The following is a 14,312-nucleotide window of genomic DNA, read 5'->3' as shown; positions in this document are numbered from 1 at the left end:
TTTGTTTTTGTTTACGTATTTCCCATACTATTCCAATCAGTTCCGATACATTCCGCTAGGGATGCTGATTGGAAATGTACGGGCAAATACGTAAACAAATACCAAAACAGTCATTTTTGTAAATACGTAAGAATTCATACTAAGGGTACTGGTTGTGGAGGGTAATGTTTCTCAAGTAAGTATGTAGGTATAGGTCTCAACCTACATACACACATACATACATAGGTACTAATAGATAACTTTGCAAAACTATTTAAATATTTAATACGCACAACGAACTTGCGAAACTTCCATCTTCTTTTTTCATCGAAAAGCGCGCCGAATACCACTTGTCTACATGACAGCTAGTGTTGGCCATTCACTGTAGTGATGTGTCTAACAGTACTTACTTGAGAGAAAGAGTTCTTTGGCACCTCAACTGAAGCAACTGGCAGCTCAAACTGCTTGACAGATTACAATATGTAACATATCATTAGACTCGTCATTAGAATTGTGGGAGTAACATAGGCTATATTTTTAGGCAGTCGTGTTTTTGTTTTATGACAATTACTTTTTTAAGGAGAAATTGATTATTATGACAAGAAATGAATGAAGTTTATTCGGTAATGTTAATTTCTAAAGTTTATTCTGTAAGGTTAAGTGTATAATCTACAAGTTTATACACTTAAAAACATTACCTTCCACAATCGGATAAAACTGAGAATTGAATATCTCACACTTAATTAGATTCGACTATCGACGATTAAGTAGATTTTTACTAAAAGGTTAGCTAAAAAGTAAACATCAAGAAGCATATATTTAACTCATTACTTACCCGTCAATGTCATTCCCAGCCGTTAAATGTTCGTTGTTGCCTTTAACCACAGTACTTCGCTGCCTTAACCGTCTCACAAGGTGTTATTACCTAAACAACACTTCGTACTATGTAATTACAGTAACATCCTTACAATACTCGCTTAGTCTCACACTTTATTTAAGCACCTTGTTAGAGGCTTGAAAGCTGTGCTAAATTACTTGGAAGAGTAGTTATAAATATCTATGTCTATGGGAACTTTTTTATATAATTTAGGAGTAGTAAATGAACATGCTAGATGGGAAGTGGCTTTTGCCGCCCATGGATATCGTCAAACAACCCAAGTTTATCTTGGGTATAAGGTTTATTTAAGTCGGCTACAGATGAGTTACTACCCCTGAGAAACTAGTAGTTCGAATGCCTCGAAAAAATAAAATAATATGACCCTTACACCCTTCAAACCAGATATTTTTTATAATATAGGAGTAGCAGACGAGCATGCAGTCCACCTGATGGTAAGTGGTTACTGCCGCCCATGGACAATTGTAATCAACCCCAGATAGGATTAGATATTCCTACCTGAGGTCGGCCACAGATGTGCCGCTACCCCTGAGGACTAAGCTGGCACGCCTTTCAAAAGTATGTCTCCCTTACCTCACCCTTCAAAACGGAACACAGCAGCGCCTAACACTGCTGTTATTAGGCAGAAGTGTGACGGTGGTGCAACTGGAGTCGAACCACAAAGGGTTCTACCAGCTTCACACAGAATACAGCAGCGCCTAACACTGGTAGGCAGAGGAAGGAGTGGCGATGGTGCCGCCGGTGTCAAACCATAAAGGGTTCTACTACCTTTAATTATTAAATTAAATCCATTACATATAAGCATAGCTTAACTAAACCACAGCCAAATAGGGTAACATTCAACTCTTAATCGTAATCAAACTCTAACGTAATTTTACGAGAAAAACATTGAATACTTTCTGATATCCAGTTTACTACCACCAAGCGTTCGTACGTAAAATCTGTCTGCTTTTAGTTGCCTCTAGAAAAACCGCATTGATAAAGCACCCATAAATAAAATCTTCAAGGAAACGGAATTTTCTTCTCTGACAAAATTGCCGCCTCAGTAACGTTTTTCTATCCACATTTATAGTCGATGCACAGGACCGTTTCTTTAACGCGCGCTTACTGACTTGCTCCACTACAAATGACTTAGCGATGAACGATTAAAGAGAAAAAAATACTTAAATGTATTCTCTAACAGCTTAAGTGGATAAAAATTATTCTTCATTCATAGTTCGGCGCTAAGTGAAAAGTTTCCAATTTTGATGATTTAAGTGCCTAGAAAATTACTGTCAGTAAAACCAAATAAAACATAATCGTCAGATATATTAAGCAAATGATTTACGTAGTCGCCTCCTACAAAATTCAAGAAAAGGAGAGAACGTTACATTTCTTATATATAAAATTCTCGTCTCACAATGTTAGTTACCGAACTCCTCCGAAACGGCTTTACCGATTTTCACCAAATCTTATATGCATATTCAATAGGTCTGAAAATCTGCTACTATCTATTTTTCATACCCCTAAGAAGGGTTATTCACCCTTAACATTTTTTTATTTATATGGCAACACAACGTTTGCCGGGTCAGCTAGTAATTATATAAATTCCAGTTCCAGAAGATATTAAGTACCTACTTACGAGTACATACGTTAAGTTACATTTTGAAATAGAACTCTAATTTTGAACGATAGACTGGAATCACCAGATTATTTCAGACAGGCGAGTGACACTTTTAGCAAAATTGATATCTGATTAACAGCAAGCTCGGATGCTATGGTTCTCGTTCCTCGTTGTTCGTCCGCGCTAAGACATAACCCTTACTTATACGGGCCATCTCGTCCGAGTTACGATCCGTACCGTCCTATTGTCCCAACTGGCAGAGCCATTGTCCCAGCTGCTTGTACGCCACGATTATTACCGTTGTTATGTGATAAGAAGTTCAACAAACGGACACGAATCAATTCCACGATGACAAAGACCGTTAAATGTAGTCTTTTGTATATTGTGTTCTGAATGAATAAAATCTGGATCTCGTTCTATTGAAAAATGAATAATGTTTGCGTTGTATACGTTTTTTGTGTGCTTTGTTCGGTATTTTTATAACTGCGGGATTTATTCGAATAAATTTTATTTTGTTATCAAACTTTTTTATTTAATTTCTTAAATTTCAGCACTTATACAAAGCTCCAAATCCTATTTTATTGATATTAAGAGCTAAGTTTTCGTACATATTTTTCCCTAGCGTTCTTAAAATTAGTCTCCCTCTTGGAGTAACTATACTTTACTATACTTTTTATGAAGCGTAAAATATTTTACTGTTAAGTAATAAATATGTACTAAATAAAATATATTAATATTTTTATCAAGTTTTTTAATCAACGTAAACACAAAGTATTTTTAATGACGCAACTTTATTACATCAGCCTTTGTTAAGGGCTTATAGGATGAGAGCTTCGCTGAAAGCAATAAAACATCCGACCGAAAAAGCGAAAGGCTCTACTTAAAAGCCTTATAAAAAAGTTGCTACAGTGTCTATTGAATAACTTTTCCCCGCAGCTACGCTTACGTAGAGCTTATGTTATTGCACTGGAACATATATTTTTTTCTTTTTACATATTATTTGCAAGAAGTAAGTTAAGCCTAATAAAATAAATTTTACATGAGTACATATTACAGTGGCAGTGACAGTAGGTTTAAATTCAGTTTCTCAATCTGGTGACCCGGGTTTCATTTCCAGGCATTTTTCAATATTACGCGGGTACTGAAATCATTTGTCTGATCCGTCTATATTGTTTTCTGTAATGTTGTACTGATTGCACATTTTTCCCTTAATCTCTATTAGAAATATATTACAACTTATTTTTTTAGACTTTGAATCATTCGTTACAATAGAACTTCCTACCAGTTTAATACACAATTCATATTTCTATGCAAACCAGAAAAAATTAAACCAAGAAAATATAATAGGAGATTTTTGAAAAAGCTTCATACAGTACCTACAACATCCCGAAGAAAAACATAATTTCACTAAGCTTCACTAAGTACTCGAATTAAGTACCGCGTTAATATCAAAGGGACCATAAAATTAATTAACAAATAGATTTACATGCCACCCCATCTACATAGGAAGAGGGTTTTAGTATTAAAATCCAGTCTGCATAAAATACTTTAATTAAAAAGTGAAGGACGAGCAAAGTTGCAAATCCGGCTTAGCGTGTTGCCAGGGATATTAGAAATGAAAACCTTTATCTGTACAAACTGCTTATCATACTCCACTAGGGTGATTTATAGACCAATATAGAAATAATACGCAGATTAATACAGACGAAATATAATCAACGTCTCTTATGGAATTTCAGAAAGTCACTATATTCGTCAAGGCATTACCGGGTTTTTATAAACTTTTATTTATTTCTATTTGCATTGTCCAAAGTAAAATATAGTTGGTACCTTGTTACTTAATTTGTTGACTTATTTTTATATGCCGTTTGAGGTATTGGTAAGACTCAAGCGGCAAAACATTCAAATGAAAATAATTGAAATGGCACAATTTAAAATTACGTATTAATACATAACCATTTTACTATGAAACTTACATTCATGCATTACAACGGCTAGTAATTGGTTCTATATGTAAGTGAGGATCATTTAAAACTCTATTGAAGTAAGGAAACTTCGTAAGCCAGAAGGGAAATAATGGTGGCTTGAGTTGGAGTTGCGGAAATTGAAATGTTGAATTGGAAATCGCTTCCAACTCTTTATTCTTATTTGATTTATGTACACCAAACTACTCGTATTTTATTATTCTAATGTATGGAACTTTAATATTACTACATTTATTTTAACTATTATTAACTTTAATATCACGTGAAATCGCAACTAAATCACAGATTAATAAATAGTAACTACGTAACTAAATGGAATGGAATGACTAAATGGAAGTCTAGAGTATTCGTAACCCTTAAAAATAAGTAAGACTAAAAATAAGCGAGAAGAAATTATACAAATAGGTATCTAAAATTGTTATGCTAACAAATTTTAAAGTAAAGTAATATCTACATAAGACACATTGTAAATATGTATAAAATTAGCACTTGTATATAGTAACTAATCTGTGTTTAAATTCATTATTTACGTATTTACCCAGAATCGAACCGACCATCATTTCGATCACAAAGCGATATTCTGATTCCCCCATACATGTATCGTATATTATATCGTACAGAAATGTAACACGAAACAAGTAGTACAACATAATTTAGAAAATAACAAATAAAAAAAATAAATAATAAATAAATAAATAAATAATACCTATCAACGGGCGGATTTCAAACTCAAACTCGTGCTCAATTTAACGAATACACAATTTGAACATTACATTACGTTCCAGAACTGTAATGTATCATCCTAGAACAATGCCCGCGGCGCCAGTCTGAAACAATGGGTCTACAGGATAAGGAAGGAATGCACTCTGTTTAGAACGCAAGAACGTCCGAAACAACCTGCTTGTAATTTATAGGTAACAACACTATTGTGTAACTTTGTCGTGTAATTACGGTTTAGTTCGTGTTTCAAAGTTCAGGACAGTATCAGAGTCAAACGTTTTTATCTACTCAAAGTTTGGTATCTCATAACTAGTAGATGTGAATGTAATTCATAAAGTAAGCTGCATTTAAAATAAACATATTCCTATTCTCAACGAACTCTATAACATACGTTACTATAGTTTTCAGGAATAGCTTGAGGATATACAATATTATTAAGTACAAATATGTAGCCTTACATCCCCTGTTTAGCCCTCAGGCGAACAATTTCTAAAACTCATCTCCTAATGGTCTTTTTTATAACAAAAGGAACTGTATATAATGTTATTTTTATTGTTATTGTATTCTTCAATACATGGATATAAAGAAATCTGAAAGTCCGTTAATTTCTGAGTTTGATAATATTAATAAGAACGTTCGGAGTTTATCTCTGAATACAAACTTTGTTTACCTCACATGTTAATTTGTATGTGATAAAAATATTAAATAATTATTTATAAATGAAACTGAAAAATGGCACGAAGCCCCCATTATAAAGTTGTTGGATATTGCTGATTTCTGAGAATGAGAAGGATTTATGTATAGCTTCTAGACATACGGAGATATGAAGAGATCATTTCATGATGCATTCCTTTTCCACTTAAACAATTTAAAGTTATAAAAAGTTTATTAATTGTTATACAGCAAACCATCCATTACAACACAGAAAGAATGATCCGTCAAAACTACTCACAAAGGACTTACAGTACCCAGTAGCCACCTACACTGAAAAGTTTCTCAAAATAAAATCCCTCTAGTGCATTATGTTGGAAAATAGAAATTTCCAGCACGTATTACGAAAGTTAGGTCGTAACAAATGTGACGGGGAAAAATCGTCGAAATATGTGAGCGGAGTTGATTCTTCTGGAGACTTCTGTACTCTGACACGTATGCGTATTAATGATACGCGATAAATCCAGACTTGTGGAAACGTGGAATGTTACGTAACTGTGTTACAGTTGAATGGTACGTTTACGTAATAGATAAAAATATGACATCAGTATACTTATTTTATTTAATATATTATGAAAGTCGTTATGTAATTATTTAAGAATTCTTTGTAGCTTGACTCCGGAGGGACCACCGCGACACCTATTTTTGCCTAGTAACAGCAATGTTAAACGCCGTTGTGTCTCGCTTTAAAAGTTGTGGTAAGGTAAAAGATGTATATCCAAGGCGTTCCAATTTAGTCCTCAGGAGTAGCAGCGCATATGTAGGTAGGAATCTAATTTTATCTGAGTTTTATTACAAATGTGCAATACCCATGGGTGACAGTAGCCACTTACCATCACGGGAACTAATGCTCATTTTCGACTTCAATATTATTTAAAAAAAAATTTATCATTTATCTACTAGTGCATCCAAATAATGATATTGTGGTATTTTGTTGAAGAAAGCGATCTAAATCTATTTTGTATGTGAAAATATCTGTACATTAATTTAAATGTCTTAATTTGTAGAAAATACAGCGGGATCATCATCAAATATATCACGTGAGCGTGGTAGATTTTTCTTCGAAAAATTCTCCAGAGTTTTGACACTTGTTCCCACAATTAATGATATGCTATAAATTGTGACGCTTTTTTTTACCATGAATGTGATTGAAAATATTATGTTCTATTATAGTCAAAAATGTAGGTTGAAATATAAATTATAACAATCAATAAATCAATTAATCAATCGTGTCGATCAATCTGGTCATCACGGTCTGTCGTGTCAACGCAGTGCCGGCCGTATGTCGCGCCACGCATGCATCAACGATGTCATCCGTCGGGCTCTTGTCACCATCAACGTACCGGCTACCTTGGAGCCGAACGGTATAGTGCATGATGATGGCAAGCGGCCAGATGGTTTGACACTCGTTCCCTGGAAACAGGGGAGGTCCTTGGTATGGGATGGTACATGTCTTGACACCATGGCACCGTCTCATATTCGGGCGACCTCGATGCGTGCTGGCGCGGCGGCCGAATCTGCGGAGGCTGTGAAGCGGCGCAAATATGCTGCTATTTCACAGAATTATATATTTGTGCCCTTCGCAGTTGAGACGATGGGACCGTGGGGACCAGAAGCGAAGCAATTTTATAAAGAATTGTCTTCGCGCTTGATTGAGACCTCTGGTGACCCAAGAGCTGGAGCTTACCTCGGTCAACAAATAAGTTTGGCCATACAACGAGGTAATGCTGCTAGTGTCTTGGGTACACTACCGCGGGGCAGCGATCTGGCTCATTTATTTTATTTATTATAGTTTTAGTTATTTTTTTTTTTGATTACTGTAAATATTTTTATTTCTATTTGTTTTAAATTTAGTTTAAGTATATTTCATAATAATTGTATCATATTAGAATTAAATAAAACATTAGTTAAATAAAAAAAATTTAACATAATTAAAAAAATATAGTAATATATTTGACCCTCGTCATCTTTACCTCCAAAGTCTCTACATTGGCGACTCTTCTGGTGTTGCAAATTTTCATCGGCGTAGATAACTATTTCTCATTAGGTAACCCGTCTGCCTTTTTATTAAATTTAAGTATAAAAATAAAATTGGGCACGACATAATAATATCTTTTAAGCATTACTCACTTTTCCTATTACTAATTTTCCAATTTTCTATTTCTATTGCCTATTTCAAATTATTTCAAATTTCAAAAATTATTTATTTAAAGCAGGGACATATAAAAATTGGTGTGAAAATCTAAGTAACTTTTCGCACCATACATTTACCTTGCGTCATCTATATATTCTATATTCTATGGAGCAGTTGATTTTTCTCTGGAGACCGCTCTATTACCATGACGCGTACGTGTGTCGTACGTTCGTACGATTAATGATACGCGATATATTGCTGGTGATCCGATAGACATTAGTCACTTGGACACGGATACAGGGACAATGTTTTAGTTAGACGGCGATAATTGATCAATATTTCAGCTGTATAGAACAGACAGTAGTTTTATGGGCATGTTGATCCCTAAGGTTTGAATACTGTCATATGGGTATGAAATAAATAGTCTAGATTATTTAGTCACCCATATCGAACATCATACATACTGGAATTTTGTTTGACAGTATGATGCACTGAAAATTCTTTGCTTTCTTTTTTCTACATATATTTTTTTCTTCTTTTAATTATCTTAAATATTAAATGTATTGTGCGCCGCCTTTATATTTTCTGCACATCCTTAAGGTTGACTGGTAGAAAATGCTACTTAGCATTAAGTCCGCCTATTGTACCACTTGTTTTTATTGGTCAATAAAGTGTAATAAAAAAAAAAAAAAAAAAAAAATTAGAACCTACAAATGCCACACCCGTGGAGCCATAAATGTTCTCATTATTCTACATCCACGCCGTAAATATGTGTTATGGGTACAATTTACGAAATATGTAATTCATAAATCTTATCTGTACTTTACATACAGCTAATGAAATTGTAACTCTTATATTAATATAAGCAAAAAAATAAGTTAAATTACCCGACTTATTTGATTGTTAAACGATATGATTACATTAGTGCAGTCATACTTTACGTTACAAAATATCATTAGTATTGGAGAATGTAATTAAAATAAGCAAGAACCATGAAATTAGTGCTATTAATTCTACAAATAGCTTCCAATATTCGAAAGCGGCACTTTGCAAATTGGATTACATTTCAATAGCTTAATTAAGACGGTTAACCCGACTCACTGTACAAATAGTTTTGTCACTTTGACATCTCACTTTGGCTAACGGCCTCAGTTTGAAGTTTAGGGATTTGCTACACTACGCTCGTAAAGTGAGAATAAGGGTCCATTTACGTATACGTGCATAGAGAATGACAACATATGCCGTGGCAACTTCGATCACTAATTGGGACCTATTAGTGATCGAAGCGTGGCAAACAAAAAAGTATTGCCCTATATAATGTGCCTATTTATGTAAATCAACCCAGCACACGGGAGGTGGTTATAAAAGCATTGTATAGAAAATACGATTTTGTCAGCTACGCCCTGTGTCTGATACGTTCAATGACTGTAGACAAACCCTAACGCAGCAAATTTTGAAAAAAATAATGAAAACTTAGACTTCTTACATAGCGATGTTGACGTGTGACAGTATAGAGTTTAAAACGTATTACAATTAATATAATTTAATTTTATCTATTATAGTATCAGTTAATCACAAACTGCCTTGTGCATTAACGGCTTAAAGAAGCAGGTTCTAACACTTTAAATATTTGATTAAGGCGCTATTCGGTAATCTAAATATATATAACTCAAAGGCGACTGACTGATGTAGTGATTTATTAACGCACAGCCCAAACCACTGGACGGATCGGGCTGAAATTTGGCATGCAGGTAGATGTTATGACGTAAGCATCCGCTAAGAAAGGATTTTGATCAATTCTACCCCCAAGGGGATAAAATAGGGGATGAAAATATTACTTCGTAAAGCGGGCGAAGCCGCGGACAAAAGCTCGTCTTTAGTAGCCTGAAAATATCGCTTACATATACGCGGTGCGACAAGTCGGCAACTTAGAACAGTAACTAACCATTGATCAATACAGAACTTACAAAGTTGGCGTGGGAATATTAAGGAGCTGAGCTGATATTAATCAATATTATAAGTCAGCTAGAATATTCCCCGGGGATAAATCAATTTGTGGTAGCAATGAGTCGAACCGGATTGGGCCCTGGGGGCACGAATCTGTATTTATGGGTCCCGAGATGCTCAACTGTTTTCATTTTCTAATCTGAACAATAGGAATGACAAGGGTAAATAGGATATTTACATGCCGTTATCAATGTTTTGGTTTATATTATAGAGGAAGCAAACGAACCTGCTCTGTTCACTTAGATTGATATGGTATAAGGACATCTGTTTTCAAACTCAAATAACATTAGATTCCTACCTGACACCACAGATCCGTTGGTACCCTAAATGACTAAGTCGGAACACCTTGGATAAGTATATTTCCCTCATCACAGCCTTAAAACTGAGCAGCGCTTAACACAGAGTAACACTACTATTATTAGACAGAAATAGGTGTGGCGGTAGTACCTCCGGAGTCGAATTACAAACCACCATTAAATGTTCCACCATGATGTTTCCAGCTGTATAATTTATAATACTGGTCAAATATTAATATGTAAAAGTACCTAATATGAGATTATGTATTTTTTTTTATTTGATAATTATACGTATACCAGCATATACCACCATGATAAAACATTGTTTTCTTATTTTTTTATTTCACAAAACTAAGCTCTGCTACTAACACAATATAATTCACGGTTTAGTTACAAAAAAAATGTAACTAAGTAGGTATGTACAGATAAAATTAAATTTTTAATGCCTAATTTTTGTAGGGCGATAAATATACAGTTTTATAAAGCAGTAACCAATTTTATTCTACTTTATATTTAATGGGCCAAAGTTCCCTTTCACGGATATAACAATTATTCGTAGCGAAGTAAAACTATTCCTGCGCTTTGAAAACTAATTTCGAAATTTCATTGAAAATTCCTTTCTTCGATTTGATTTATTGGAATTGGAAATTAAGCTGAAAAGGAATTAAGGAAAAATAGAAAGACTAAAGGATTTTTTATAATACTGAAGAAGCAAACATTCGAACATACAATTCATCTGATGGTAAGTGGTCACTATATGTACCCAACTCTATAATAAAGAACAAGGTTTCTGTCTAAGGTTGATCAAAAATGCGTTGAAGATGAAGAATATCACCTCATAGTAAATAAGAAAGAAGGAATCCAAACCCTCCCATTGAAATATAGGAACTGCTTTATGCTATAAATACCAAACAATGATAATAAAAACCACAACAGCATTTCATTTCGCTAAAAATAGAAACATAAAGTCTGTTTCTGATGTAATCAATTCGAAGTCATCAATTTACGAGTGTACCGAAATTAGCCGAATGACATAAAAAGCGAATACTCAGCCTTTACGATATCAAATTAACATACGAGGCGTGAAAATTCGTGGATAGCGAGATGGAAACTTTTAATATATTTTTATGAAAGGCATTTTTCCGGGAAGCCGGAATGATAAATGGCCGACCTCACTCGAGGTTTGATCCGGGATGGAAACTTGCTTGAATATTTCACGATAAAAACCACAAATTCAGCCGACACATTCCTTTGCACAATTTTGAATGAAACACATTTTTCACTAAGGAATTTTTTTACCATTAAAACTTAAGAACATGTTTAGTTAAATAAAAAATTGAGAATATTGTAGAATAAAGATTTGATAGATAAGTTGTTAAAATTCTTACCGACTTTGAAAAAAAGAAGAGGCTATATGTGTTTCTTTATATTTTCATATATTTTTATGTTAAACACGAAACAAAATTAAATGGGCTCGATATACTTTTAAAAATCCACTGTTGTATCCAGATTCCTGTGAAGTAAATACATGATCGTACTGTAGTCAATAATCATCAATACACGCTGATTTTTATATTACAGTTTATCGGCTTATTTATATTGTCCCACATAGTAATCAAACAATTACAATACCACGGCTTCATTAATACTTTAACTTACATCATAAGGCATGTACTTGTATTTGTGTATAATCTAGTACCAATAATATTGAACGTTATCTGAACTAACCCGCCATTTATCTTTGCTCTATTTGATCGAAAACACATTACATCCTAAATTCGATACAAATATTTACATAAGACGCATCTTAAGCTACGTGCGATACGCGATGAAAGTACGCATTTAGTATAGACAATAGATTAACTCCAAGGAAATAAGTATAAATTGGGCAAATTCCTTTTTTATTTTTACTTTGTAGAAGATTTCAGAATTTGACTAAAACGCAAAATTTGTATAGAATACATTTTTATGGTTATTAGAATTGTTGACTATAAACGAGGTTTTCAAATATTAGATTATTTTATAATGAACTCTCGTAGTCTCAACAGTAATGAGAAAATGCACATAATAGTGCACTCTGAAATTCTTTATTTAACCCCAGAAGTTTTTTTTTGACGTTAAGTGTTAGACACAATAACTATATTCAAAATTGTAGCCAATGGATTTCATTAATGATGTGATCTCGTTACTCGCTCATCTCTCACCTCGGACGATGTGACAAGTACCTATATCAGAATCCCTGTGTAACAAACGTGTTATCCGTTTATTTCAACCGAAATCTCATCTAACGTAAATTGGATTTTGAATTATGAATCGCTTTTACGCGACAATCCGGTCATATTTCATGTCCGACGAAATTCAGCTGAAAATTTTAAAGTTGCTGTATTGAGATATATTTTGTTGTTGTCTTTGTGTATTGGAAGTCTTTGGATAAAAAAAATGTTATAACGTGTGTATTTGTTTAGTGATTATAACTTTTACATAAGACTTTAAGGATAGTTTACTACTTAAGTAACAGAAATAATACAAAAGTCGACGAGTTGTAGTCGACGCATCCTTAAGTAAGTTTGAATTAAATACTATAATGCAGACTTAAGGAAGCATAATACTAAAGAAAATCGAAGCAAAGTACTAATATACTACTATACTCAAGAGTTTCTATAGTGATAGAAGAAATATAAAGTGTAATTCATTAAATGATTATAATTAAATTATATATTTTATAAGGATCATAATGAACAATAATAGCAATAAATACGTAATTCTTCGGTGCAAAACACTAACCATCAGTAACACCATTTACAGAAGTTAAAAGCCCGAACGTTTCACTCACGGCTGCTATAATAAAATTTATATTACTTTCTCGGGATCGCGCCTCTGGCGTATTGATAAGTGGGTTGTTTATCAAACATCTTTTTCCCAGTAATCCTCTGAAGATCTAAGTATAATGAGCTTACCGCCGCTACCCAGCTGCCGTTTTATGGCAAAATCTTCAAATTATATCCTAAGGGTACAAATCTCATCTGGAGTAAAACGCGATCTTTTGAATTTCAATAAGGATAAAACACGTTTAATAGCTCCCCGGTTCGAGCATAAATTGAATACGTCAGTTGATTATGGACATCGCTCACTTTGTTATTTATTGGTTGTTATGCTTGTTTGGAGACAGTGTTTTAGCTCTTAAGTAGTGTAGCGCCGATATTTGCCCTAATTATCAAGCTAGAAAATAACAGTATTGTAAAATGGAAAGTATTAAGACAATCGTCCGATTTCCTAATCATTTTATTGTAGAGCAGGTTGATACGTAATTATGTTAATAAAATCTATTACTTCACTGTTGGCCTTTTTATGTTAGAGTGTTAAAATATATAATTGTTATTTTATAGAACGAACATGTCTTTGTTTAGTCATATAGATTTTCCACACCAAATAGGTAAATTAAGTACCTATAGAAATCGATACCGAAAGTTCTTACGTTTGAACATAAAGTGTAACAAAATATAGGCAAACAAACACTATATAGACAATAAATTCATATATATGTATACCCAATAAGAACTATCTTAACCATACTAAACAATATCCAAATGAATCATGACAAAATAATGCCAGCAAACATAAATAAAATGGAAGTAATAAAGAAAATACAGCATCATTTTAAAAATAACTATTGTTAGGCTTTAATAAATATACTTTTAAATAAAGCGTAAGTAAAGAAAGCTACGGTTAAGGTAAATAATGGCGTTTAGTTACAATAATGTTGCCGCGGAAGCAGGCAACGGTGAAGGAAATGGCCGCCATCCTTCAGCGGGCGCTGATTGGCGTTCCTAATAAAAATGTATGAGCTGTAAAGAAATCATTGCTTAATTTGTTTTGGGTTATTACTTATTGCTATTTGCGGAGTTATTCAGGTGATTGTTTGTGGTAGCAATTAAGGTTTTAGTAAAAATTGTTATGAATACTTAATTTAATATCAAAGATT

The sequence above is a fragment of the Epargyreus clarus genome, unplaced genomic scaffold, assembly GCF_041222505.1.
Source record: "Epargyreus clarus isolate Ecla_fem2 unplaced genomic scaffold, WU_Ecla_fem_2.2 ptg000005l, whole genome shotgun sequence".
NCBI lineage: Eukaryota > Metazoa > Arthropoda > Insecta > Lepidoptera > Hesperiidae > Epargyreus > Epargyreus clarus.
This window is presented reverse-complemented; position numbering follows the sequence as displayed.